The sequence below is a fragment of the Cebus imitator genome, unplaced genomic scaffold (assembly GCF_001604975.1).
Source record: "Cebus imitator isolate Cc_AM_T3 unplaced genomic scaffold, Cebus_imitator-1.0 Scaffold43, whole genome shotgun sequence".
NCBI classification, from domain to species: domain Eukaryota; kingdom Metazoa; phylum Chordata; class Mammalia; order Primates; family Cebidae; genus Cebus; species Cebus imitator.
The window spans coordinates 8,612,162-8,638,165 of record NW_016107358.1 but is presented as its reverse complement, the minus strand read 5'-3'; the positions used below and the strand labels follow the sequence as shown (position 1 = coordinate 8,638,165).

At 44.4% G+C, this 26,004-nt stretch overlaps 1 protein-coding gene across 1 annotated transcript in view; it reads left to right on the top strand.

Moving 5' to 3' along the window:
* LY86 (lymphocyte antigen 86) overlaps positions 1-26,004 on the top strand; it is a 58,009-nt gene that overhangs the window by 470 nt on the left and 31,535 nt on the right. The window lies entirely within an intron of this gene.

Below are 26,004 nucleotides of genomic sequence, written 5' to 3'. Positions count from 1 at the left end.
TACTAACACCAGAGAACCCAAAAAAGAACAAAATGATCAGTGAGTCTACCAAATCATCAAACCTCACCAGTGGAAAATTAGGAAAAGCAGCTTCCTGTAGGCCCTTCCCCAACACTGTGTACCTGGGCTGTCTTTCCATGTGATGTCCTTTGCAAATGGAGTGAAAAGGTGACTTCTGCCCAAAGAGAAGATTCCTGTCCCTCTCCGGACACCCTCAGAGCTGCCGGGACAGCAGCAGCTCTCATAAATTCAGCAAACACTTCACGCGCACCTATCGGTGCCAGGGTTTCTTCATGCTAGAGATAATAAAAGTGCGTAAGCCAGGCCTGTCACCTCAGCGGACCAACCCAAATGCCAACAGATAAATTGCAATTCAGTGAAGAGAATGCAGTGAACTGCGGTAAGAAGTGCCAGAACCAACCAATCAGGCTGTGTCTAAGTCAGCTAGAGCTGCCATAACAAAGTACCTCAGACTGGGGACTTAAATAACACAGATTTATTTCCTCACAGCTCTGGAAGCTGGGCTGGTTTCTCCCGAGGCATCTCTCCTTTGCTTTAGGTGGCATCTTCTCCATGTCTCCTCGCGTGGTCTTCCCTCTGTGCACATCTCTGTCCTCATCTCTTCTTTTTACACAGACACAGTCATATGAGATTAGGGCCTACCTTCATGGCCTCAGTTTAGCTTAATCAGCTCTTTAAAGATCCTATCTCCAACTGGGCACAGTGGCTCACACCTGTAATCCCAGCACTTTGGGAGGCCGAGGCAGGTGGATCACTTGAGGTCAGGAGTTCGAGATCAGCCTGACCAGCATGGTGAAACCCCATCTCTACTAAAAATACGAAATTAGCCAGATGTGTTGGCGCACACCTATAATCCCAACAACGTGAGAAGCTGAGGCAGGAGAACCGCTTGAACCCGGGAGGCGGAGTGAGCCAAGAACGTGCCATTTCACTCCAGCCTGGGTAACAAGAGCGAAACTCTGTCTCAAAAAAAAAAAAAAAAAGATCCTATTTCCACATATTGTCTCATTCTAAGGTACGGCAATCCCCCCAGTCTGCTAAGAATATGTTCCAAGACTCCCAGTGGCTACCTGAAATCATAGATCATTCTGAACCCTACATATACTATGGTTTTTGAATCCAATAAATGAGACAGCTACTAAGTGATGGACAGGCGGGTAGTAGAGACAACGTGGATTCTCTAGAGAATTCATGTTCCTGGTGGGATGGAGCTGGACAGCAGGAGACTTCATCATGCTATTCAGAAGGATGCTCAATGTAAACTTATGAATTATTTCTGGAATTTTCTATGTAATATTTTTGGCCTGAAGTTGGCTGAGAGTAACGGAAACCTTGGAAAGTGAAATCTTGGATAAGGGGGCACTACTGTACTGGGGGTTGGGACATCAACACACAAATTTGAGTGTATGCAATTCATCCCATACAGGGCTCCCAAGTGGGGAGCAACTAAGGAGCCCAGCCTGAGGATCACATCTGCTGTTAGAGGGACTGGCTTGTGCAAACACATGGCTTTGTGATATCTGTCACTTTGGAGGGAGGTGGGGGCAAAATGACATTTGAACTGTGGGAAGTGGGAAAGAGAAGTTGATTAAGCATCTGAATTGGTCCCACTCTAAGCTGGGGTGTGACAAGGACGCAGTACTTGAGCAAGTAGCTGATCCTACAACTGCCACCCAAAGAGCTGCCCAGAGAGGTCCAGATGGTCACTCTGGTCGGCAGGGCCATTTGCTCAATTTAGACTTACTCTTTTAAAAAGAAGGGACATTGAAGTGCACAAAAAAATTAAAAATAAGTAAAAGAGGATGAATGGCTGGAAGTGCTGATCTTGTCACTCTCAGTTTTCCCATGGGATCAGGACCACTAGTATCCCATTCATTTTAGGTGCAAGATGAGAAGCAGGATGTGATATGAGGACTGGTCGGGATTGGTTTTTCCAGTTCATCCTTGCATAAAAGGTTGCCATGGCTGATCTGTCTCCCAGACTCACCCTCTGCCTACAGCCAGGCTGGCGCATCCTTTCAAGTCACTGGCAAGAGGACTGGGCACGTCAGGGAAAGAGCAAGGACATATCACCTGCCCGTCTGAGGATGACTCTTTCCTCTGTAGGTGAAGTTGCTCCATGCAGTCAGTGAACATCCTAGCCAAGCCCTGCTCCATGCACTCAGAATAAGGGACGGAAGAGAGGCAGTTCTCACCCAAGGGTAGTGGGAAGCTCAGACAACCAAGCAACAAGATAAACGCTTTGTGTGAAGAGCTGTAGTGTAGGCAGGCATTGTGTACCAGGGGACGTGGTAGTCAAAAGATGGTGAGGTTGGCATCTGAATCTGCTGGGGAAGGAGTCTCCAAGCCTAAGTTGAAGCTTAAAGACTGAGGAAAATAGTAATGATAACACCTCATGTTGGTGGAGGCCACCATGCTAAGTGGTTTACACACATCATTCTTATGTTGCAGATGTGTAAACTGAGGGATAGAGATGTTATTAATAGATAACTTTTCCAAGACCACACAGCTAATAATGGCAGAATTACACCCCCAGGGTCGCAGATAAGGTAAGGCATTGAGGAACTATTTATAGAATTAAAACAAATTGATCCCCAGCCTGCGTGACTCCAGAGCCCATGCTCCAGAGTTCCCTGAAGTCTAGAGTTTCATCAGCAGGCAAAGCGGAGTAAAGGAGGGGTGAGGGGAGAAGTCTGGCAGAGAGAACGACATGCGTGAAGGCCGGGAGATGGGACCAGGCTTAGGGTTCAGGGACCTGCAGCAGAGCTGAAGACACAAAGGGCTGAAAGAGGAAGTGGGAGATATGAGCAGGACCCCACATAAGGGTGGGCAGGAGGAAATTGCATTTTGGAAAGATCCTTGGCCAGTAAACAGGAGTGTAGATTTTGAATTGGAAGCTATTTGAGGCTAAAAATAGGGTTTTCTCCAGGCAGAGCAATAATTCAGGAAGAAACCACTAAGGCCTGAGTTGGCACCATTTCCGCAGTCTTGATAACCTTGAGGAGAAAGGAAACTTCACAAGCAGTTACGGGGTTTTGAATACAAACTAGGAAGTAAGCATAATTTTCTGAAAAAGCAGAAGTCCTGGCCTGGCCAACTGCCAGTGACACAGGAAAGAAGAGAGCCACTGTCTTTACTAAAGCAAAAGGGGAATGAACACAGTCAGGGGCCTTGGGTTTGCTAAATCACAAGCCTCAAGCTTACAGAAGCCCAGGGACCCCACCCCATGCACATGCCACCAACACCCACCAATGTATTTACTTATGTGCTACCTCTAGCATATTCACAAAGATGTGAGGAGATGGCAGAAATACTTGTAATTGGAAGGAGAAACAGGCAGCAGTGGGAGAAGCAGGGTGAGGGGAAGCATAAGGGAAAGTGATATGGACTGAATGTTTGTGTCCCCTGGAGATTCATGTTAAACTCTAATCCCAATATGACAGTATTAGCTGATGGGGACTTTAGGAGGTGATTAGGCCATGAGGGTGGAGTCTTCATAAATGGGATTAGTGCCCTTAAAAGAAAAGGCCAGAGATCTCTCTCTCTTTTCACCACATGACACAATGAGAAGGTGGCTGTCTGTAAACCAGGAAGTGAGCCCTCACCGAGAACTTGCCCCTGGTGGCTCCCTGATCTCCGACTTCCAGCCTCCAGGACTCCGAGAAATCAACGTTGGCTGCTTAAGTCCTTCAGTCTATATAATTTGTTAAACCTATCTGAGCTGGCTAAGGGGAAATCATAAAAGGCAGAACAGGTTAGGACACATGTAACAGATGAGGTAGCAAGACATGTAAGAGCTTAGGATGTGGAGTCAGCAAAGCTCATTCAAATCTTAGGGCAACGTTCTAGATCTCAGGTTGTTGTTTGTAAAGGAGGGTGTATTAGTTTCCTGTTGCTGCTGTAACAAGTTTCTACCTGGTGGCTGAAAACAACACATGTATTCACTCATAGCTCTGTGGTCAGAGTCCAAAATCAATTTCACTGCGTGAAAGTTTTGGCAGGGCCTGGGCCTTGCTCCCTTAGAAGCTCTGGGGGAGAATCCATTTCTTTTCTTTTCCAGCTTATATAGCTGCATTCCTTAGCCTGGGGCTTCTTCCTCCATCTTCAAAGCTGACAGTGTAGCATCTTGCTTCCTTCTGTCATCCCATGGCCTTCCTGTTCTGTTTCAAAGCCTCCTTCCTATAAGAACCCTCATGATTAGGACCATTTCTCAAAAGTTAAGATCCTTAATCACATCTGCAAAGTCTCTTTTGCCATGTAAGATAACATTCACAGGTTCCAGGAGTTAAGATCAAGACATCTTTGGGGACCATTATTTAGCCTAATATCAATAGTGAGAATATATTACCTACCCCACAGGGCTGTGTGAGGATTATGTGAGAAGGACTACATGAAAGGTGCTTACCATGTACTATGTGCTCAATACATCTGTGCTGTTGATGACTTTATAAGGTGTTTTACAACTGATGGAGGTATAACAGACTCTGAGCTTCCTTGAAGCCTAATCAAACAAGGAAATGACATTGCTTCTGAAATAAAATTAGTTTTTAAGATGCTCAGCTTTTCCTGATATAGGGATGAGCGATGAGGGGAATTTCTTCCCAGAGTAGATGACATCCTGGACAGTGTCTCTACTGAGATGCCATGGTGACTCACACCTGCTCTTTCTTACAATGGCCCTTGGTGCAGGTCAAGAGCTCAGAATCAGGATACATTCTGCAAAGGGCCAAGGCAGAATCCTCCATGAATACAGCAATCACAGGTCAGGCTTCTTTGAGGGAGAAGATTAGATTGTGTACAGGAATGGATAAGCTGCATGTCCTGTGGGCAATCCTCCATAAATATCATTGTTGCTGTTGTTTTTGTTACTGGATTTTTGTAAGAGTCAGATAGCAGAGTTCTGAGCTGTATGTTTTTGGCAAGAGCCCAGTGTTGTAATTTCACATGCTTTGACATCAACCAGGCAGAGGAGGACCTGTGACACATGCTCAAAGGACTTATGTGCCCCTTTGGTTTCCCTGATACTCACAGGCTACCTGGACATAGGAGTGGTTCCTAGATGTCATGTGAGGCAGACACTTGAGAACGGGAGCCCATGGGCCAGACCCCACTCAGCTCCTGTTTGTGTATGGTTTGTGAGCTAGGGATGGTCTTTACATTTTTAATGTTAAAGAATTCAGAAGAAAAATAATACTCATGACACATGGAAACCTGAAATTCAGATTTCTGTGTCCATAATAAAGCTTTATTTGACACAACTGCACCCATTTTTTTAGGTGTTGTTTACGCTACTCTTGTGTTACAGTGGCAAGGTAGTGCGACAGTGACCACATGGCAAGGCTCCACAGAGCCTGGCATATCAATCATCTGGAACTGTATAGAAAGGCTTGCCAATCCCTGGTCAAATGTAGGAAGGAATCTCTTAAGCGAGTCACCAGATCAGAACCTCAAGTTCCAGGCCTTGCAGATGATGCTGGCCATAGAGAGCCTGCATGGACAAGTGAACTCAATGGCAAACCCACCATGATTACAAGGAATTTATAAGATCTCTTTCAGAGACTTGTCATTGTCATAATAACCTCACCCTTCTGTATGCCATCTTAAAATTTATGAAGTCCTTCCATTGACAGAGCTTCATTAAATCCTTACAGAGGCAGACAGGACGTTTATCTCCATTTTCTCAATATAGAAACTGAAGAGTACACACATTAAGCATTTTAATAAAACAGTATACCTGAGCAAGGATGCAAAGCTGTATGTCCTTATGGCATGCTCAGTGACATAGAGCTGTGTCATAAAATTCTAGTAGGGGTAAGCCATGCCATCATATCCCAGAAATACACGGTGAGACCAGGGAGAAGGCACAGCTCAAAAGATAAGTCTTCAGGTCAAAAAGTGAAAACCCCAAGCAGTCTGTGGACTGGTGAAAAAAAAAGAAAGGAGGATGGGGAGGAAGAGGAGATCAGGAAGAAAGGGAGGAGGTGAGGGAGAGGGAGAGAGAAGGAGGAGAGAAAGAGGGGAAGGAGGAGGAAGAAGAGGAAAAAGAAGAGAGGAGAAAGAAGAGGAAGGGAAAAGGCAGTAGGAGGAAGGAGGAGAACGAGAAGGAGGGAAGGGGAGAAGGAGGAGTAAGAAGAGCTGGGGAAGGAAAGAGAAAAAGGAGGAGGTGGAAGAGAAAGAGGAGGAGAGGAAGGAGAAGGATGAGAGGAGAAGAAAGATGAGAGGGGAGAAGAGACGGAGGAAAAGAAGATGAAAGGGGAGAAAGAAGAGAAGGGGAGAAGGGGAAAGCGGAAAAAGAAGAGAGGGAGAGGAGAGGAGGAAGAGATTCCTCTGCTGATGGAAAAATTGTTTCCCTCCTGCCCCACCCCACCCCAGCCCCCTCCTCTCTACGCACATCCAGAGCTGGGCCAATTTGGCTCTTCCCAAGTATCCCTCAGGAACATACGCCGCCTCATAGGAGAAGGAGCCCCACACATCCCCATTTTTCAGCCATGTGTACCAAGCTCTTGTCTGTTTCAAGGCGGTGTCTAGAAATGACATCTTCCAAATTAAAAGAATTAAATGCAGGGCCATTCTCTTATCGTTAAGAACAGCATATTTTATAGTCAGAGCCCTACCGCGCAGGAGGAATGGTAATTTCCTGGAGAAGCCCTAATTCCCCCACCCAACCGTTCCTCTGTGGGGTAGTCGGTGAGCGGGGAGGGGAGGGAGCCCTATTCAGCAGTGTGTGGAGGGCTGTGGGTAGTCCCTGTGGGACCTGGCAGCCCCATGGAAGTTTCCAGGGTCAGTTTACCATGGCATCTGGTCACCAGGCTTCACACTTGCAATCAGCACCTGCTCTCCTCCCCTTAAACGCAGTCAGCCTTTAAGTCCACCTCTGCCTAAACAGGCCTCCCATATTGCTGATGTTTGCTACAGGGCAGGTGCTTTAGCTGATCTCCAAAAAGCCTCTTCATTACAAAGTCTAAATCAAGTCACATATGCCTGAATCATCCATCAAATTGGCCAAACAGGACAATTATCAGAATTCAAGAATGTAAAACATCTCCATGCAGAATAGAGGGTAAGATGCAAATAGCCTCGCCATGTAGCAGAAACAACAGGGTATATTGACAAAATGTTCACAGAAAACATTTTAAAAGCTTCCCTGGGAGAAAACGGATGGGGATAATTCTACTTTTCTCAGAACCTAATAATTCCGAAGGAAACGGAGCAAGCAAGCACAAATCAACAGCATAAAAAAAAGAAACGAAAAACGTCACACTCCATCTAGCCACTTAGCAGTACTTTCGAATATTGTATACAGACAGCAGCTTCTCTCTTTATTTATTTTCCCAGATTAACAGGGATATAAAATTATAATTAGGGAAAAATAGACAAATAGACAAAGATGCAATTTCAAAGGGATGACTCTGGGTGCGCAGGATCGAACAGCTGGCTTCCTTGAGCAGGGCAAGGCCTTTTGGCCCAAATTTAAAGACAGGAAGTTGATAAAGAAACACAAGAAATATCCACATTGCAGTGCAGATTTTTTAAATGCTAGATAAAAGTGAACAGTGCCAGAAGGGACGCAAACCACGTAGGTGTGTTCCTGCAGCCACGCCACTGGGACCCTCCGGGTTTCCATTGGTGGGAACTTTTCACAACCCATCCTCCAAGCTGGAGTTAATTCTCCCAAGGACTTTTTAAACAAGATGCTAAGTAACTTAGTGAATAGGGACCTAGAGAGGGAAAAAAGCCAAGAGTCTGTGGTTCTAAAGAGGCCTCTTCTGCAGTCAGGAAACGTTTTCCCCAACACTGTTCACCACTATTTTCATCCTCAGGCAAAATCTCAATGGGCAGCTCTGCTCATGCTTTGGGAGGAGGCTCTTTGGAGAGGTAGAGATGGGAAGCTCTGTCCTCCAGCCCAGGAGCTATTTTTGTAGAAACTACAGCATAGCCAACACATTCCTAAAGCAGCAGCGATTGTGCGGGAGGGGGAGTGCGAAGACCAGAGCAGTTTCTTTTTTCTCCAGAGCAAGAGGAAGGCGAAGGTGGAAGAGACCATTCCCAGCTCCAGTAGTGCAGCCAGAGCTCCTGGCAGATCCGATGGCTCCAGGTGCCCCACGAGGCAGGAGCTCCAGGTGGACAAAGGTCATCGATCCTAATTAGAGCAGTCGGAAGTCACAGAATGGGAGCAGGGCTGAGGATGGAGTACATAGAGAGAGGTAGGTGCTCCCTCCAAAACCAAAACAAGAAATCCAGGCTTTCACTGAAATAAAAGCGTGACCCATCTGCGGCCTGTGTACCATTTAGGATGGTGTTCCTTCGTTTTCTGGGATGCCATGTTAGGTAATATCCTATGCCCCTGATCCACTAGCTTTGACTAGGGTTCTAGAGACACCAACTGGGCGGCAGAAGAAGTTCTGCTGGGGTCTATCAGGAAACCAGTATTTGATCTCCATCTGTGAGGTAAGTGCGCAGTGGGTAGTGTGCAGGTCAGTGTCCACCAGCCCCGCGTGGGGCCCAGGAAGGCATCACTGTGTGTCCCTTCTTAAAATTCCAAGACAGCTCCTCCTCCAGTGCTCCCTGCCCTCAGAGCAGAAGTGAGTGGTAACCAACCCAGTGGCCAAGAAGAAAGAGAAAATCCCCCGCCCAGAAATCTGCACTCACCTTTCCAAGCACGATTTACAGCCTAATGTTCACACAGGGTGCCTGATCAGCCAGAATGCCCTTCCAAGGGCTCTCATGTTTGAAACCTGACACCCTCCCTTCTGGCTAGTGGAAGCTACACCAGCCTCAGCAGGAAATCTAGAACAGAATTATCAGGGTTTTTTTTGTTTTTGTTTTTTGGTTTTTGCCTCCTAACCATTAGAATCCGTCCCCGTAGCAGGGATCTTTCTTATTCAAAGGGCTTCTCTGTATGCTTTAGTGCTCAATTTAGTCTTCTTATATTGTAATTTTAAAATATCCTTTTAAACAATTCAACACTACTTACACAACTAATAAATCAAAAATTTGTAAATTTAACAAATTAATATTTGCAGATATTCGTATACTGGACACAAATTTGTCTTACACATCTAATTGAATATAGCAGATTTTTTAAAATTTGCTTTATAAATTTCAAAAGCAGAAAAAGCACACACAAATTATCACAAGCTTATTCAATTCATTATTCTTTTTCTGAATCTTATTTCAAAATATTGATACTATGAGTTTACATTGATCTCTTTGTTATCTTTGTACTGACATTTATTTTTTACCTGTCCTCTTATACTTTCCCAAGATTACAGTAATATTTATCTCAGTATTTTTCTGGATGTCTAATATATTCTAGACCAAAAATTAAAACTATCACTTCAGACCATCTGAGGATGCAGATTTTGACTTACCAACCAATTGATTCTGGTGGCCAACCTACAAGTTGAACTCTCTTTCCTTAAACTTTACCTATTGCATGCTTAAGACCATTTATGCCTCTTCTACCCTGCTGTTTTTCTCGTGACATACTCTTTAAGTTGTGCTGGGTCAGTGTCTTGTAACTCATTGTACACTTATTGTATATTGATCTCATCTGCAGGTGTCATTGGAAATTCACGCCTGCCCTGGCCACCTCCACATATCATTAGAGAGGTGATTTATAGTAGATTATGGTCTTTGTCTGCATGGCCAAGGTTAATCCTGACAATACTCAGCTAGTTCATGGTCTTAGAACTTGACACTGAGCTGTCTTTCCATTTGTATATTCTGTGTGATCACTGGTGCTGATTTGACATTCTGCCTAATTTTTATATGCGACCGCTTGAACTGATCAGTCCTTCTGTTCTATTTTTCCCAAGACTATCTGGCTCATTCACAACTCTTTGTCCTTACTCCTACTTGCTTACAAAGATAGAAAAAACTGCATAGTTGTCTCTGATCTATCCATATGGATGGAAATGCTTGGAATCTCCAAATAAGAATGAGGCTCCTTGCTCATCTAGTGCTTGGGACGTGACCCAATTTCCTTCTCATCTTTGTTATCACCCAGACGTGCCTGCTAAGTAATTCTTAAAGACAGAATCACGAGAGATGAGGTCTTTATAAGCTTAAAACAGCAGGCACTGTTTTCCTATTTCTAGCAACTGCCTGGTATTGTTAATGCTGTTGGCCCCAACCAGGAGAGAACAGGACACTTGATCACCTACCCTTAACCTACCCTCTACCATGCCATCAGTATAGTCACAGAGGACTTTTGTCTTTTTGGTCAGTTCTTAGTGGCTACAGATAAGAGGGAAGCACACCCCAGTGTGGGGTGAGACACCGGAGTGGTCATCAATCTGAATGTCAGCTTGATGTCCTGTGAGGCTGAGTGATTGGTTTGTAGCAGTCTGCCTTGGGACGGCTGATAAAACATTGGGTTGCAGGGAGCTGTCACACGACGACCTATTTTTCCACAAGCCTGGTGCTCTGCAGGCACAGAGAGAGGTCAGCATTCTGCCAGTCCCTGCCCACAGGCAGACGGGGTTCCCTTATAGGACTGGAAAATGTTCAGGCAAGATGGAGCTTCAGGGCTTCAAGCCAAGTGCCTCCTTGTTTAGAAAAGAAACATCTGAGCCAGAAAAGCAACATGTCTTAACCGTGGTCACAAAGCCAGGCAGCCAGCAGCAGAGCCCAATAGCACAGCAGCCTCCCAGGCAAGCTCTGCTTCTTATTCAAGCATATAAACCATCACGTAAAGCAAACTTACCCAATGTCAGGTGAAAGATGCCACATAAACCAAGACCAGACCCCTCCTGCACATCCACAACGCCAAAGCACAAAGGACCCTCTCTCTAGGCAGCCCTCCTCTTAGGGCAATCTCCCCACGCCCTGTTTTGCCTAAGACCCTACAAAATAAGGCCTTTTGAATATGCAAGAGACCACTGGGGGCTCCTTTATAATATTGAGAGGATAAGCAATTCCATAAATGTGCTATTATTGTAAACTTTACATAGAAATGACATTTTCATAGGGCAGCGAAGGTGAGAGCTTGTTTAGAGTGTGATAGGAGCCTCATTAAGGACTCCAGCAACCTTTAGTAAACACATAACCATGACAGGGGATGCCTGATGAAAATACAGCAGGTCGACTGGGCACGGTGACTCAGGCCCGTAATTCCAGGACTTTGGGAAGCCAAGGCAGGCAGATCACCTGAGGTCAGCAGTTCGAGATCAGCCTGGCCAATATGGTGAAACCCTGTCTCCACTAAAAATACAAAAAATTACCCAGGCATAATGGTGGATGCCTATAATCCCAGGTACTCAGGAGGCTGAGGCAGGGGGATCACTTGAACCTGGGAGGCAGAGGTTGCAGTGAGTGAGATCACACCATTGCACTCCAGCTTGGGGGACAGAGCGAGACTCCATCTCGCAAAACAAAAAAAAGGAAAAGGAAAAGAGAATATAGCCGGTCACTTGGGCCCCTAACACCCAAAGCTTGATGCCAGAGCCTGCTTCTTCTGGTCTTTTCTCCAAATGTAGAAAAGCTTGCTGCATACAACCAACTTTATCCATCAGATAAACAAAATCCTTCCGCTTCTGTCCACTGGGATCACTGCCACGGGTCTGGATCACCAGATGGAGGATATTCCTAGAGGGAAGTATTAGGAGCCTCAAGTCTCCAAAGAATAAATTCTAGAGGGCATGACAGATAGCTGTCACTGTTTAATGACATTACAGCCTAATCTCAGAAGCAGCATCCCAGTGCTTTCGCATTGTTCTACTGCTTAGAAGCAAGTCAATGGGCTGCTCCAGGAGAGGGGATTGCACAGGGCGCTAGGAGGGGATCTCTGGGGCCATATTGGAGGCTGCCCAATGCAGAATGGCAGATAACAATAACACATGGAGGAGGGGCTGGTGATTGTACTTAAAGCATTCTCATGTCCTTGACCTGGTCTTTTTCAGGGAAGAGAGTAAAGACAATGTTTATTTATGCATGATCAAAAAGTTCTAGAAATATGGGCCCAACAATGTGAATATACTAAAGACTTCTAAACTGTACACTTGAAAATGGTTATGATGGTAAATTCAATGTCACAGGTGTTTTGCCACAATAAAAACAAACAAACAAATAAATACATAACATACTTTACATGCCAAGGTTTTTAAAATAGGTAGAAAATAAAACAAAGTTTATTTTTAAGATTTATTAAGATATTAAAATTCATGTTAAAATTTCAAAGGTACCAGACTAGAAATATAGTATATTTCTACAAGACTAGAAATATAGTATATAATTTCCAAACTATAAATAAAACAATTAAAACAAAAGAAAAAATAAAACATTCCAATTAATCCAAACTAATGCTGGAAAGAAGGGAGGAAAGGCATAAAGAAAGAAAACCCAAAACAGGATAAAATAATTATTAAAACATCAGAAGCTTGGCTGGGCACAGTGGTTCACACCTGTAGTTCCAGCACTTTGAGAGATCAAAGCAGGTGGATCACCTGAGGTCAGGAGTTCAAGACCAGCCTGGCCAACATGGCAAAACCTCATCTCTACCAAAAATGCAAAAATTAGCCGGTCATGGTGGTGCGCACCTGCAATCCCAGCTACTTAAGAGACTGAGGCAAGAGAATCACTTGAACCTGTGAGGCGAAGGTTGCAGTAAGCCAAGATAGTGCCACTGAACCCCAGCTGCCAGGGCGGGACTCCATCTCAAAAAAAAAAAAAAAAAAAAAAATCAGAAGCCTTAATAGATATAAATGAACTATATTAACCTGATTTTACAAAACAAAGAATGGCATTGCATTTTTAAAGTTGGCTATCTACTCTTTAAAGAGATACACCTAAAACATAGATCTACAGTGAACAATTCATTTAATGGTGAATCATTTCCTTTAAAATCAAGAGTAAGACAAATATGCCCATCACCACCACTTGTATTCAGCATTGTACTGAAGGACCTCACCAGTGTACTAAGACAAGAAAAAGAAGATGTTTAAGGATTTGAAAGAAGGAAACAAAAATATTACTATATGTATACAATATGACTGTCTACACAGAAAAGCCTAATCTACAAATTACTGGAACTAATGAAAATTGAATTAGCAATTCATTTGGGGATTAATTTACTACACTATTCCAAGAAATAGCTAGCATGCATGGCTTTAATTAATTCATTTTCACGAAGATAGAGTATATCATTATATGTATCGACTACTATTGTGTCTCTTCTCCTTTTGATAAAAATGCATGTTGTTTCCACTTTTTTGCAATTACAAACTGTTGTGAACACCTGTTATTTATGTCTTCTGTGTCAGAAAATGTTTATCAGCCCAGAGCTTTTTTTCTTTCTCTATTTCTCAGCAGCTTAAGCCTGGGCAAAGGTATTTAGACTAATTGCTCTAGTTTTATCAGTTTTGTCTAGTAATGTTTCCATGCATACTAACAGTTTTTAAATGTTATGGTCTGAAGACACATGAACAGATGGCAAAAAAAAGACTGAACAGTACCCAAATGGTTACAGCAATGGCGTTACAGAGAAGGGCATAGTGTTGAGCCAGGCCTTCTTTAATCTTTGCTGTGAAGCGGAAGAAACTCAAATGTTGTGTTTAACTCGTGTGCAGGTCTTCGGGGACAGGATGGCTGTGAGTGTTCAACAGGTTCACTCCTCTCCTTTATGAAGAGTGCAATTTCCTGTCTTATTTTTCGTGGCAGCTTGCTGTCTTTCAATATATCTTTAGCAAAAGCATTTTTTATTCCTCTAATCAGAAAGGGAATGCTAGGGTGCGTTGATTCTGGAGGCAGAGAAATGAGTCCTTTCCTTGCTTAGGAATTTATTTTGCTAGCAGGGGGACCAAGCCAATAGCAACTCTGCTTTTCCCCTCCAGCATCCACCTGTAAGAGCTTGTAATCTTATATTATTCATGGCCCTGGGATCCTATTCCCGGAAGGTCTATGTTTCATGAAGATAAAATACAAGCAAGTTCAGAGTTTCCCGTAGAAACACGTCCCTCCTTCCTGTCCAGGAGAGCTTTATTGCAGAGTTGGGGCATCCAGCAGACCCATTCTGGCTTCATCTCACTGATGTAAGAGAGGCAGAAATAAATGGCAAATTGGCTTTGGGAATGAAGAATATGACTTCCCTGATTCCAGTTCAAGACATCCGGGTGGGAACTCCCACTGGGTATCCACTCTGCCTTCCTGGGGAAGCTCCACGGTATAGTCAGGAAGGAAGCCTGGGATGCACACCCTGGAGATACTGGGTCTCTTATTCTCTGTGGAAGCCCGAGTTTATGCACTTTCTTATACACTTTCTCTTCCTTCAAGGGCTTCCCAGTTGAGACACTCCTCCACCTTAAATCCAGGTGGCCACATTCAGAAGCAGTGTCATGCTGGCCCCTCAGCAACATGCTAACATAGAAAAGGAAGGTCTCTACGAGTCAGCTCTGCCAACAGGATTGCTTCCTAGGAAAAGTGCAAATTGATTTTTTCCTCCTAGGGAGTTGGAGGCAGCCATGGACAATTCATTACCACATGCAGGGAGAGCAGGGAGAAAAATAAGCTAAGTTGCTCTCATACTAGAAAGCATTTAGGAAGCAAACCCATAAATATGGACAATTATTGCGTGTCCATTAAAAGCTAATTAAAAAAAAAAAAAAGAATTCATGCTTGTTCTGTAGGGCTCTGTGTATGGCCAAGATTCTCTCCAGGGCCCTGAACATTGCAAGAAACATTTGCACTGGCAAGGAAAGGTGCTGGCTTCTATTTTTGTAGAAACAGGGTCTCCCTATGTTGCTCAGGCTGGTCTTGAACTCCTGGGTTCCAGTGATCCTCCTGCCTAGGCTTCTCCAAGTGTTGGGATTATATGCATGAGCCACTGCACCCAGCCAGGATGTGTATCTTGATTATGGTGGTGCTTACATGCAGTAAAACTGCATACAACTACATGAGCAAACGTGCATTCATGTGAAAACTGCTGAAATCTCAGTACAGTCTGTAGAGTGTACTAGTGTCAATGACGAGGTTCTGCTATTCTGTTATGTAAGATGTTACCATGAAGGGAAGTGGGTGAAGGTACACAGGACACTTCTGCACTCTTTGGGTGGCTTCCTGTGTCTAACATTATTTCAAGACAAAAAGGTTTTTTTGAAAAAATGGCCTGATGCTCTTGAGCCTGAGGCTGTGTGCATCTCCCACAGTGCAGGCCCCGAGTCCCCAGAATCTGGGCTCCACTTCCTTGGCCTCTTAGGCACCTAAGAAGCCTGGCATAGGAAGGAAGCATGAACCCTAATATAGTGCTCAGTTCCCCCTCGTTTTACAAGTGAGGAAACAGAAGCTCAGTGGGGCGAGATGAGTGCTAACCGACACCTCGATTTACTGTCGGAGTTACATGGGAGCAACTATTCTTAGGAACACACTAAGACAGCATGCCCTAAAATGGTCAGGCTAGAAGGCCAAAGCAAGGCAGGGCTGGGTTTTGTTTTGTACAGTATGTGTGTCTGTGTGTGTGACTGCGTGTGTGTCTGTGTGTGTGTCTGCGTGTGTGTCTGTGTTTGTGCATGCTCGTGTGTGTATTTAAGGGTTGCAAGGCACAGACTGGTTTGATGTCACACTACGGTCATGGATGGTGTAGAAATTCAATTCCACATCATAGGCAGGTGTCCAATAAAATCAGCAAGAGGGTGAGCATGTCTGAGCTTACCCGCAAGATGAAGGCTTGTGTTGATGGTGGAAACTCTTTCTGACCCCAGCAGCCACAGAAACTTGTATTTTGCCAAGGAAGCCTCCTTCTTTGGAAATATGTAGGAAGAAGGCAGAAATCTACCTTTCGGGTACCACTTTAAGCAACAGAGGAAAGAAAATTATCTTGCTTTTCCACTATCCTTCCAGGGGTAATTCTAGGACCTTTAAGGTTCGTCCATGTCTGAGCAAACACCACCTACCTCTGACCTCCGGCTTTAAAGAAAGAAGCTGGACTGACTGCATTTACATGAATCAAGATAAAAGTCACAAAACCACAACTGGCTTGATTTCACAAAGGGCTTTTGTCAGCAAACGTGAAGTTCCCAGAATACACAGTCTTTAGGACTTGAGTTTTTTTGTAGATGTTGTTCTCTGTGCCTGTGTTGGTAGACAAGAGTCTACATACAAAGGGTCCTACTCCAGCCCTATACAAGATTTGCAAAGTGTACACTTTCCATAAATCCTCTCTGCCTCAGTCTCCTCCATTCTAAAACACAGATAATAACAGCATCTTTCTTATGGCTTTTGTGAGGATTTGAGCTGATACACATGGAGGGCTTAGAGCAGCACCTGCGGTGGGCGGGGGCGGGGGAAGAGCTATAGAAGTGACCACCATTATTACACCCATCTGTAATTACTGGAAATATTTGGAAATATATAGGAATATACTTAAGATGAACGTCACAAAAGTGCCTCCACAGCTTCCAAGGCAAAGCACTGGCACCTGTCCACCAGGTGGCCATCCCTGTCACCCACACTGGGTTAGACATGCCTCGCGTTCTCTCAGGGTGCCTCATGGCTAGGCTGCGTGACAGTCATCTGTTTACCCCCCTTCCTCCTGAACATCAGGGGCTGCGTCTAAGACTAAATCGTCTTCATATCCTGCATCTGGCATGGTGCCTAGCAAACAGTAGGAGCTCAAAAACCTTTACAATTGGACCAATAAATAAATATCAGGTCTTTTGTCTCTCTTGTTGAATTAGCATCCCTCCTTCCATTTTCTCTGCACCTACCAAAAATAAGAAAAATCAAATTGCTGCTGTGTTCTGCCAGCTGCTCTGATTTCAGGCACGTGTCCTGAACAATCTAACTGGAGGAATATTTACCCCCCAACTCTGAGTGCTGAGCACTACGTGGATGAAAGTCATCTTTATGGCCTACTGTATTAGAAGAAGTCACACTGAAGTTAAGATTTATTACAAGGGCAATGTGTTAGCAAAACGTTTGAGGAGATCAAGGAGCAAGCTGATGGTTTCCAAAATCAGCTGAATGACTGCTAAGGTGATGCGGCCCCTTACTTTCTGGGCCTGATGGTTTATCCACCTTCCTCCATTCACTCCCCCGACACTTAAGCAGCTCCCATGGTGCAGTGCAACGAGCCATGCAAGGTGTTGCTAGAGTGGGGAAGTCAGAAATAGTGAAGGGACTTTTTTAGCTCATTCTCAAATTCTTACAGAGATATTTTTCATAGAGTTTATTTCTTAGAACCTTCTACTTCTCTCCCCTAAAACCAGGTTCAAGCGATTCTCCTGCCTCGGCCTCCCGAGTAGCTGGGATTACAAGTACCCACCATCACGCCTGGCTAATTTTTGGATTTTTTAGTAGAGACAGGGTTTCACCATGTTGGCCTGGCTGGTCTCTAACTCTTGACCTCGTGATCTGCTCACTTCTGCCTCCCAAAATGTTGGGATTACAGGCGTGAGCCACGGCACCCGGCCAAATAAGTTGTTCGTTTATAGCCTGTATTTGTGCCTGTATTCAGGAACACAGACAGCCTTTCCAGAAGAAAATCAGTGCATAGGAAACAAAGAAAATGGATGAGTTGACTTTCCATCTCCAAAAGTCATGACGACTTATGGAGAGACATGGAACACACACACACACAACACAACACAATCTGCCCAAGTCACAGCCACAGAAGAACCACACCCAAAACTCCTGAGAGTGTGAAACTTGACTGTCTTACAGACCGAGAAGGGAGGCAAAACTTATTAGGCTACAAAAGATGCTGCTGGTCTCTTAAGTAGTTCCTTCATTGACGCCAAATGTCTTTTATTTATAATCATGTCTTTTTTACTTTTTTTAATTTGATGCCTGTTTGCATTCCCACCTTCAAATCATTGCTCTCCGCCCAAGCACAGAGCTCCCGCGAGCCTGCCGGCAGCCCAGGACTCCTGCGCACACCAGGCTCTGTGGTCTTGGCTCCCCCAGCCCCACGCCGCCCACTCACATCTGCCAAGCTCTGCTGTTCTTCCATGTTCTTCTCCACACTGGGAGTTGTTTGCAGGCGTGTCCTGTCTCATGCTCCCATCCTCCGCCAGCTCTCCTTGCTCATCTTTTCAGCCTTGTTCCCTTCATCCCTGAACTCCCATCTCAAATCTTTTCATACCTAAGATCGTGTTTGGCAGAGAGTCGATGCTCAGGAAATGAAAGAGAAAAAAAAATTGCTTTTAGGGGCTGTTGCAGGAATCCTACCTAAGCAGAGTCGTGCCTCTCTTGAAAGAATTCTTGAGAGTCGCTTGGGTAACTGCCAAAGTTCCAGCTCCTCAGGACTGAGCGAGGGGAAAACACCATGTCTCTTTTGTAGTGACAGGAGCCAGAGACATGAAAAATGGGAAAGGGGCCGGGAGCATCTCGCCAGGTCATAAAGGGCTGGGCAGAGGGAGCTGCCTCCTAGCTCTTCATAAATTCTGTAGACCTTGTGAAATGGTTTATAAGGAGGTTTCTTAGGACATCTATGAAGGGGTTAAACTTTGAGCCTGAGTAATACCCGGTAGACATGGGATCTCACATTTAAGATTATATATCAGGAAATTAGCAAAAAAAAAAAAAAAAACTTGATGTGGCTTTTAACAGTGGGTTTCTAAGTAGGCAGGGCAATAGAATCACCTGGGGAGTGTTTACAAACCAGGCAGCACCCAGACTTGTTAAATCAAACTGTCTGGGTGGAGCTCAGGCATGAGTATATTCACTGCCCTCTCCTAGTGACTCCAACATACGGCCACATTAAGAACCAGCAGCAAAGAGCATCCCAACCATGAGATGGTGTTCCACCAATCCTGTTTATATCTCAAGGGCTGGGAGGCCCCAACTGACATCTAGGTTTCATCTCAGAACTATCTTAAAGCTGGGCTGAAGGCCGGGTGGGGTGGCTCAGGCCTGTAATCACAGCACTTTGGGAGGCTGAAACAGGTGGATCATTTGAGGTCAGAAGTTCAAGGCCAGTCTGGCCAACATGGTGAAACCCCATCTCTAATAAAAATACAAAAATTAACCCAGTGTGGTGGCATACATCTGTAATCCCAGCTACCGAGGAGGCTAAAGCATGAGAATCCCTTAAGCCTAGGAGGCAGAGGTTGCAGTAATCCAAGGTCATGCCATTGCACTCCAGCCTGAACAACAAAGCGAGATTCTGTCTCAAAAAAAAAAAGAAAGAAAGAAAAAGAAAAAAACTGGGCACAGTGGATCACACCTGTAGTCCCAGAAGTTTGGGAGGCCGAGGTAGGATGATCCCTTGAACCCAGGAGTTTAATACCAGCCTGCAGCAGAACCAGACCCTGTCTCAAAAAAATACAAAAAATGTATGAACTTAAATGAAATCATTTTAAACCTGAGTGTTCTCACGTTAAAAAGAAAAATGATTTGTAAAAGTTGGTTTCATTTTCTGCAACTGTAATGAGAATAGTCAATATTACAATATCTTCTTTCTAACTGACTCCATTCTCCTTTTGCCCAATTATTAACTGTCTATTGTGTGCCTAGCACTGGACAAGATGCTTTATATACATTATTTCCCTTAATTCCTAACAAAAAAACTTCTGATGCTTTTTCCTCTATTCCAGTTTCCTTTGGGTTGGGAAAAGCAGCACCTGTGCAGAGAGACAGTGACATGTGCCATCACAGTGAAGAATTTTAGCAAAATTGGGAAGCTTGTTGGATCTTGTCACTCTCTGCAAGCAACTTGAATCCTAGGAGGACCAGGTCCCGGCACACATGTCTGGACTCGTTTCCCCTCCATCTAAAGTTCTGCTTCTGTCTTTTGTCTGCCTCACTCACCTGCTCCAGGGTGAGAGCCGCACAGCATCCAGGGTGCAGTGCTCAGGGCTCTGGAGGCTGAGTCTGGAGATGTGAGGACGTCACTTCCCTGCCTGAGATCTCACCCTCTTCCTTAGCAAACAGGGATGTTAGAACTAACACCCCATGCCCTGGCCACTCTCAAGACTTAATGAGAGAATCAACCATTCAAATAACATTTGAGGACCTCCTGGTGTGTTTGGTTCAAATCCAGTACCATCCATGAGCAAAGACTAAGGCAGCCTCAGCTGTTACCTCCCAGCCGGTTTGCCAGTTCCTGCTCACTCAGCCATCATACTCCACCGCATCAGATGCCAAAGACAACAAACACCTTAGCTTTTTCTTTTAAACCATATCTAGTTCATGACTTCTGGAAGCAGGAGGAAATTCCCTTTCAGAATTTGCAGCATGTCAAGAAAAGTCCCAGAGCTGTCTTTGCAGCTGTACAGTCAAGTAAACCACCCTGTGCGTCCCGGCCCTGTTTCTGTTCCCTGTCAAGAGACAGACAAATTTGTAAGAAACACAGACATGAAATACAACAGGTGTATCGTGGTTGTGTGGGAGTTACCAATGCCATAGTTCCCGCTGTCCCTAAGCCAGACTCTCCCTTCGAAGGAGCCTGTCTGCTGGTGAAATCCACATTGGCAGTGGAGAAGCATGTGCTAAAGTCTAATCTTCCATTATAAACAGAGAACAGACTCGCATTTATCCTTTTCTATCCCACATGGACTGACTCCAGATTAGTGACAGAAAGTTAAACAATTACCAACACCAAGCCAAAGAGGCAAGTTCCCGTGATGCTTTTAGACTTGGGGGAGCTCTGGTCGCCACTTCACCAACAGTAGAGGTCTGGGTGAACTGACCTGGTCAATACTCCTTTTTCATCTCGATTCCACCACAGCTAGCACAGTGTCTAGCACATATTAAACAGTTAATAAACATACTGTAAGAAAGAATAGTGACACCATTATTAAGACGGTGTTTAAAATGAAGAGGGGCCAGGCAAGGTAGTATAAAGTGAATTCATGAGAAACCTGCCTTGCCCATAGAAGACTATAAAATGTTGATTTGTGTTGACTATAAATGAGAGATTTAGAGTACACATAGAGTGTACATGCATCTTTTGTTGAGTTTATTATTCAGTGGTGTGCTATCATAATCAGATGGTGGAAGTACTATAATTCCGATGATAACAGAAGCATCTCTGATTTGTCTTTCTATCCCCAAGACCTAATCCCCTTCCTACCACAGGTTAGTGAATGATGAGCCAACCTGCTCTTCCTCTTGCATCTTCCAGCCACTAAGACACACTGTCTGTCACCCATAAGACAGGTTCCAGTTCCCTCTCACCTTCATGTTAGGATCCTACGATATGGGGCGCCATGGCGTCCTCTTGGTAACACAGAGTAAAATTGTGCACTTATTTTTGGTGCATTGGTTTTATTTTGTTTTGTTTTGTTTTTTGATGGAATCTCACTCTGTTGCTCAGGCTGAAGTGCAGTGGCACAATCTTGGCTCACTGCACCCTCTGGTTCAAGCGATTCTCCTGCCTCAGCTTCCTGAGTAGCTGGGACTACAGTTATGTGCCACCACACCTGTCTAATTTTTGTATTTTTAGTAGAGATGGGTTTTCACCATGTTGGCCAGGCTGGTCTTGAACTCCTGACCTCGGGTGATCCACCTGCCTTGGCCTCCCAAAGTGCTGGGATTATAGGTGTGATTCACCGTGCCTGGCCAGGGCACTGTTGATCTAGTCCTAAGATGCAAAGATCAGACATCACCACCTCAAATAGCTCACTAGTTTCCTCAAGACATTTGGCAAGATATTTTGGTTAGAAGCCTGTCTTCAATGCCACACATTTCTTATGGTTTCTAATGTTTATATCATGATTAAAAAAAAAAAAAGCCATCACCTCCTATGCTGATGGAAGCCAAACTTAGGTTATTCTGGGAAAGTGGAACTTAGAGGCCAGAGGGGCATGCAAGATACCTACTCCTTTTCTGCCAATAAAAAGGCCTCCTATTATGAATTCTTTTTTTTCTTTTTCTTTTCTTTTTTTTTTTTTTTTTTTTTTTTTTTTTTTNTTTTGCAGTTAAAAGCAGACAAGATAGGAATCCAGAATTTTGAGTTTAGCAGCCCAAACATACCTTCTCACTCAAAAACACATTCACCAAGGTTGCCAGGCAGCCGCAGGACGTTGCAGCTTTTACCATCTCAAATCACAAATTGAAGATATTCCGTTGTGACAGTGTTAATTTTATGTTTGTTGCATTTGATAGCGATAAACACGTGTAAGTAGTTTGAACACACTATCTACATATCTGAGATGAAGAAACAAGAAGCCAGTTCATACGTATGACCTGAACGTGTGAGTCAATTACTGAGGAAATGCTGGCCAAAGAGAACTACTACTATGAGATAATGACCTCCTGGGGAGCTTTGCTGTGCTACTCCATGGTAATAAGATTTGACAGGTAGAAAAAAGAAGAGATCAGGACGTAATAGAAAAACACAGCTAGAATACATTTAAGACATTGTAGGTTATTTCTTTTCCACAAAGGCAGGGAGGGGGTATGAGGGGAGAAGGCAGAGGGAACACAGTGGCGTTAAGGACAGAAAAGAAGAAAGTTAATTTTGCATCATGCTCGTGATGAATTTCCAGCAATGGAATTTACTGAAGCCTTATGCATTATCTTCTTGTAAAGGTCTACAGTGACCCTTGAATGTCATCCTACAAATTTGCCAAGAAAATTAAGACACTCTAGTAAAAGTACAGCCATGAAGGAAGACAGACTTCTAGATCCATGCCCAGCTAAGCCTGTATGATAGACAGAATACAAGCTGGCAAAATTGGTCACCAGCCAACCTAAAAGAAGAAATCAAAAGCAAGGTCTGTTTGTTATTTTGTTACATTTGGGAAAGAATTCTGGAAGATGCAGAGGAATATCCACTACCATTTGGCCCAGGACCAGCAGTTCAACCACACTCAGACACTCTGTCCCCAGTGCCAAGTGGTTCTGTTTCTCTAGAGAACCCTAACACACCCCCCTTTATTAAATGGCCATCCAGTACTATTTTATTGAGCAGCCAGAAGCAGACCAGCTTTACTCACATTCTGTTAACTCAATTTTTCCTTCCTTCCATAAACTGTTTACTAGGGACAGTGTTGCCAGTGCAGCTAAGCTGCGTGTGAATGTTAAGGTCTCCTGGGCCCTCTATACCCTCTCTCTCTCCCCAGGTCATGCCTCTATCGGAAGCATGCTTGTAATAGCTAATATCCTCCTGGGGCCAGGGTGTGTTCTACCAACAGCACATGCAGGAAGCAGTACCAGCTTTTAGAGAAATGTGGGTCACAGGGAATGAACCATGGAAGTTAAGGTGTGTTTGAAGAAAAGTCAGCGTTCTGGATCTCAGGATGGTAGTTAGATCTAAGTATTGGTATGAGGAGAAAAAGAGAGAGGGAGAGAAAGGGAGGGCGAGAAAGAGAGAAAGAGAGAATGAGAGACAGGAAGAGAGAAGAGGAGAGGAAAGGGTAGGAGAAAGGAAGGGGAAGAGAGACTGCCTTTACAAAGCAGGAAGGACACTGCAAGCTTGAGGTTGCACTTGGCCATGAGAATGGGGAAGGCTAGTGGAGGTGAGGTTGGAGGGGGTCAGCTCCTTTTCACAGGGACTCTGCTGTAAGAATTCTACCCTCCCCTGAGAGGAGGAAGACCAATTTCTAACCATTTTTAAACCCAAGCAATAGTACTGTAAGAAACAGACACATGCACATGTACACACACACACACACACACACACACACAAGTGATTGTGAAACTGGTGACATCTGAACAACTCTGTGGATTGTACCAATGTCAGTGCCCCAGTTTTGGTATTGTCCTACCTGTAAGAGCTTACCGTGGGGGAAGATGAGGAAAGGCATATGAGACCTCTCTATCTTTTTGCAACTTCCTGTGAAAATACAATCATTTCAAAATATAAAGCTAAAGAAAAACCTCAAGTAGAGCTAGAATATGGAAACTGGGACTAGCCGCATAAGAGCTGGGCCCTCCCCTATGCCTCAAACCACCCAGCCAGCAACGCAGAGGGTATGGAGCTACATCCATGAACTCCAGGATTTGGGGACATACATCCAAGCTTTCGGGCTGCCTGAAAACAAATCAAGGATTGGTCCAGTGGAGTGCACCTGGGGCCCCACCATCCTCTGCTGAGGAATTTCACTTCTAGAGACTCTGCCATTGGATTTTGTCTTCTTCCTACTGATTCCAGTTGACAGCCCACTTGTAGCTATTAATAGAAACCACTCTGGCAAGGTTGTCCTCCCCTCAACAACTGCCCAGGTCTGGCCCAGCCTAGGCCACTAACAGAGAGCAGAAGGCACAAAAATACCTTTAGAGCTGAGATTTCTTCAAACCCTGCTCACTCTAAACCTGGCTTGTTTATCCAATTCTATTTTACTTTATGAATGTCCAAGAAAAACTTTCTAGGAGAAATTTGATTGTCGCTGCCCTTAGTATGCAAAACAGATGCTGCTGGCTGCTCTCCTGGAGCTCCTCCTCACCTCTGGCAGGATTCACATGCTGCTGGTTTGAAGAAGCCTGCCTTCCAAGGCCCACGTGGCTGGGGGAGAGGGGAGCAGGCGCAGTTTGGGGTGTGCTGGGTTCATCCACTATAATGCTGTCCTCCCTTGGGCTGAAGCCGTAGAAGTCAGCAGGACAGACAGCAAGGGAGTGTCACATAGAGGCCAAGGAAGAAATAGTGAAAATGAACAGTCTTCTATTTCATGATGAAGGTTTGACTTCTTTCCTCGGCTCATTTGCTGAAATACAGTGAAGTATCCGGAGGAAACACTTATCTCTGCCCTTGAATTCCCAGAACACCAACTCTGATTAACTTTCCAATGTTATTGTTTCACAAAGTCCAAAGCTAGATGATCCGTCTTACATGTATTAAAAGTTACTGAGGCAAGCCTCCAAGGGAAAGTCTCTCCACTCTCGGCCCGCCTATCACTCTTCACACTGTAGAAGGAGAACTACTTTAAAATGCAACCTACCGTCTTTTATTTTGGGAGGTGATTCTGAGTCATTTGTAGCATAGATAAAGCCTGGAAATTGATAAGTCGATTGTTTAAAGCAGTGATCGCCACCAGGGATGAGTTTGTCCCCCGTGGATACTTTGGTAATGTCTAGAGATATTTTTGGTTGTCACAGCTAGAGGGAATGGGGGTGCTGCTGGCATTTGGTGGAGAGAGAGCAGGGATACTGCTAGACATCCTAAGATGTGCAGGACAACACCCACCGCAAAGGATGCCCAAAACAAAATGTCAATAGTGACAATATTGAGAAATCCTGCCTTCAGGTTCTCAGCAAATTTACTACAAATAATCACTATTATTTATCCAGCAAACAATCACTGGAGATCTGAAGTCATCTTAAGACATTATGCATAGCCCTGGCACCGGGGAGTCAGCTTTGCAGCATCTAGTGAAGGAATGACAGAGGTATACAAACAAATATAATGTAATATAGAGCATTCAAAGTGCCTGAGTGGAAATGCAAATAAATGCAGGGAAGGATATGAGTTTAAGAGATGGGTTTGGGGGAGGAGGAGGAACCAATGTCACTTTCCCCAAGAGGACCACAGACTGCATGTTTATACTCAAAGATATCACTCTTGCATATAAATTTGAAATAACTGCTAGGAAAGCTCACCAAACCCCTAAGCACTTTTTAAGCAATCTGTCTTTCTGCTTTTATATACGGATCCTCAGAGAGATGCAGCCTACAGCTTTCTTTGTGACTTTGTTCCTTATTAAGATTATTTTCCTAACAACGTGTTTCTAGCACCAAGAAAATGCTCTGCTTCCTTCTCCCACCCTTAGTTGATTCTTTCTATCCATTCCTTTAAAATATTGATAAACAGACAGTGTAATTCTGTAGCTGCTAATTAACAACGTAACACATACTTAGCCTCTTTTATTTTGCCTGGATAGCAACTTAAATTTATCCACGATTTTGAGGATGCACCTTCCTAAACATCTGTTCACTGGCGTCTAGCTTTTTCAATACAGAGTGCCAAGGATATAGCAGGAACTATCATCTCCAATCCCCTGCTCCTATTTTCCAGGCTGAAGGAAGCCCTGACCACCACAGAGATACTTAGGAAGGAGTCCAATGAGCATAAGACAAAAGGGCTCTTCCCTACCCTTAGGAGAACTAGCG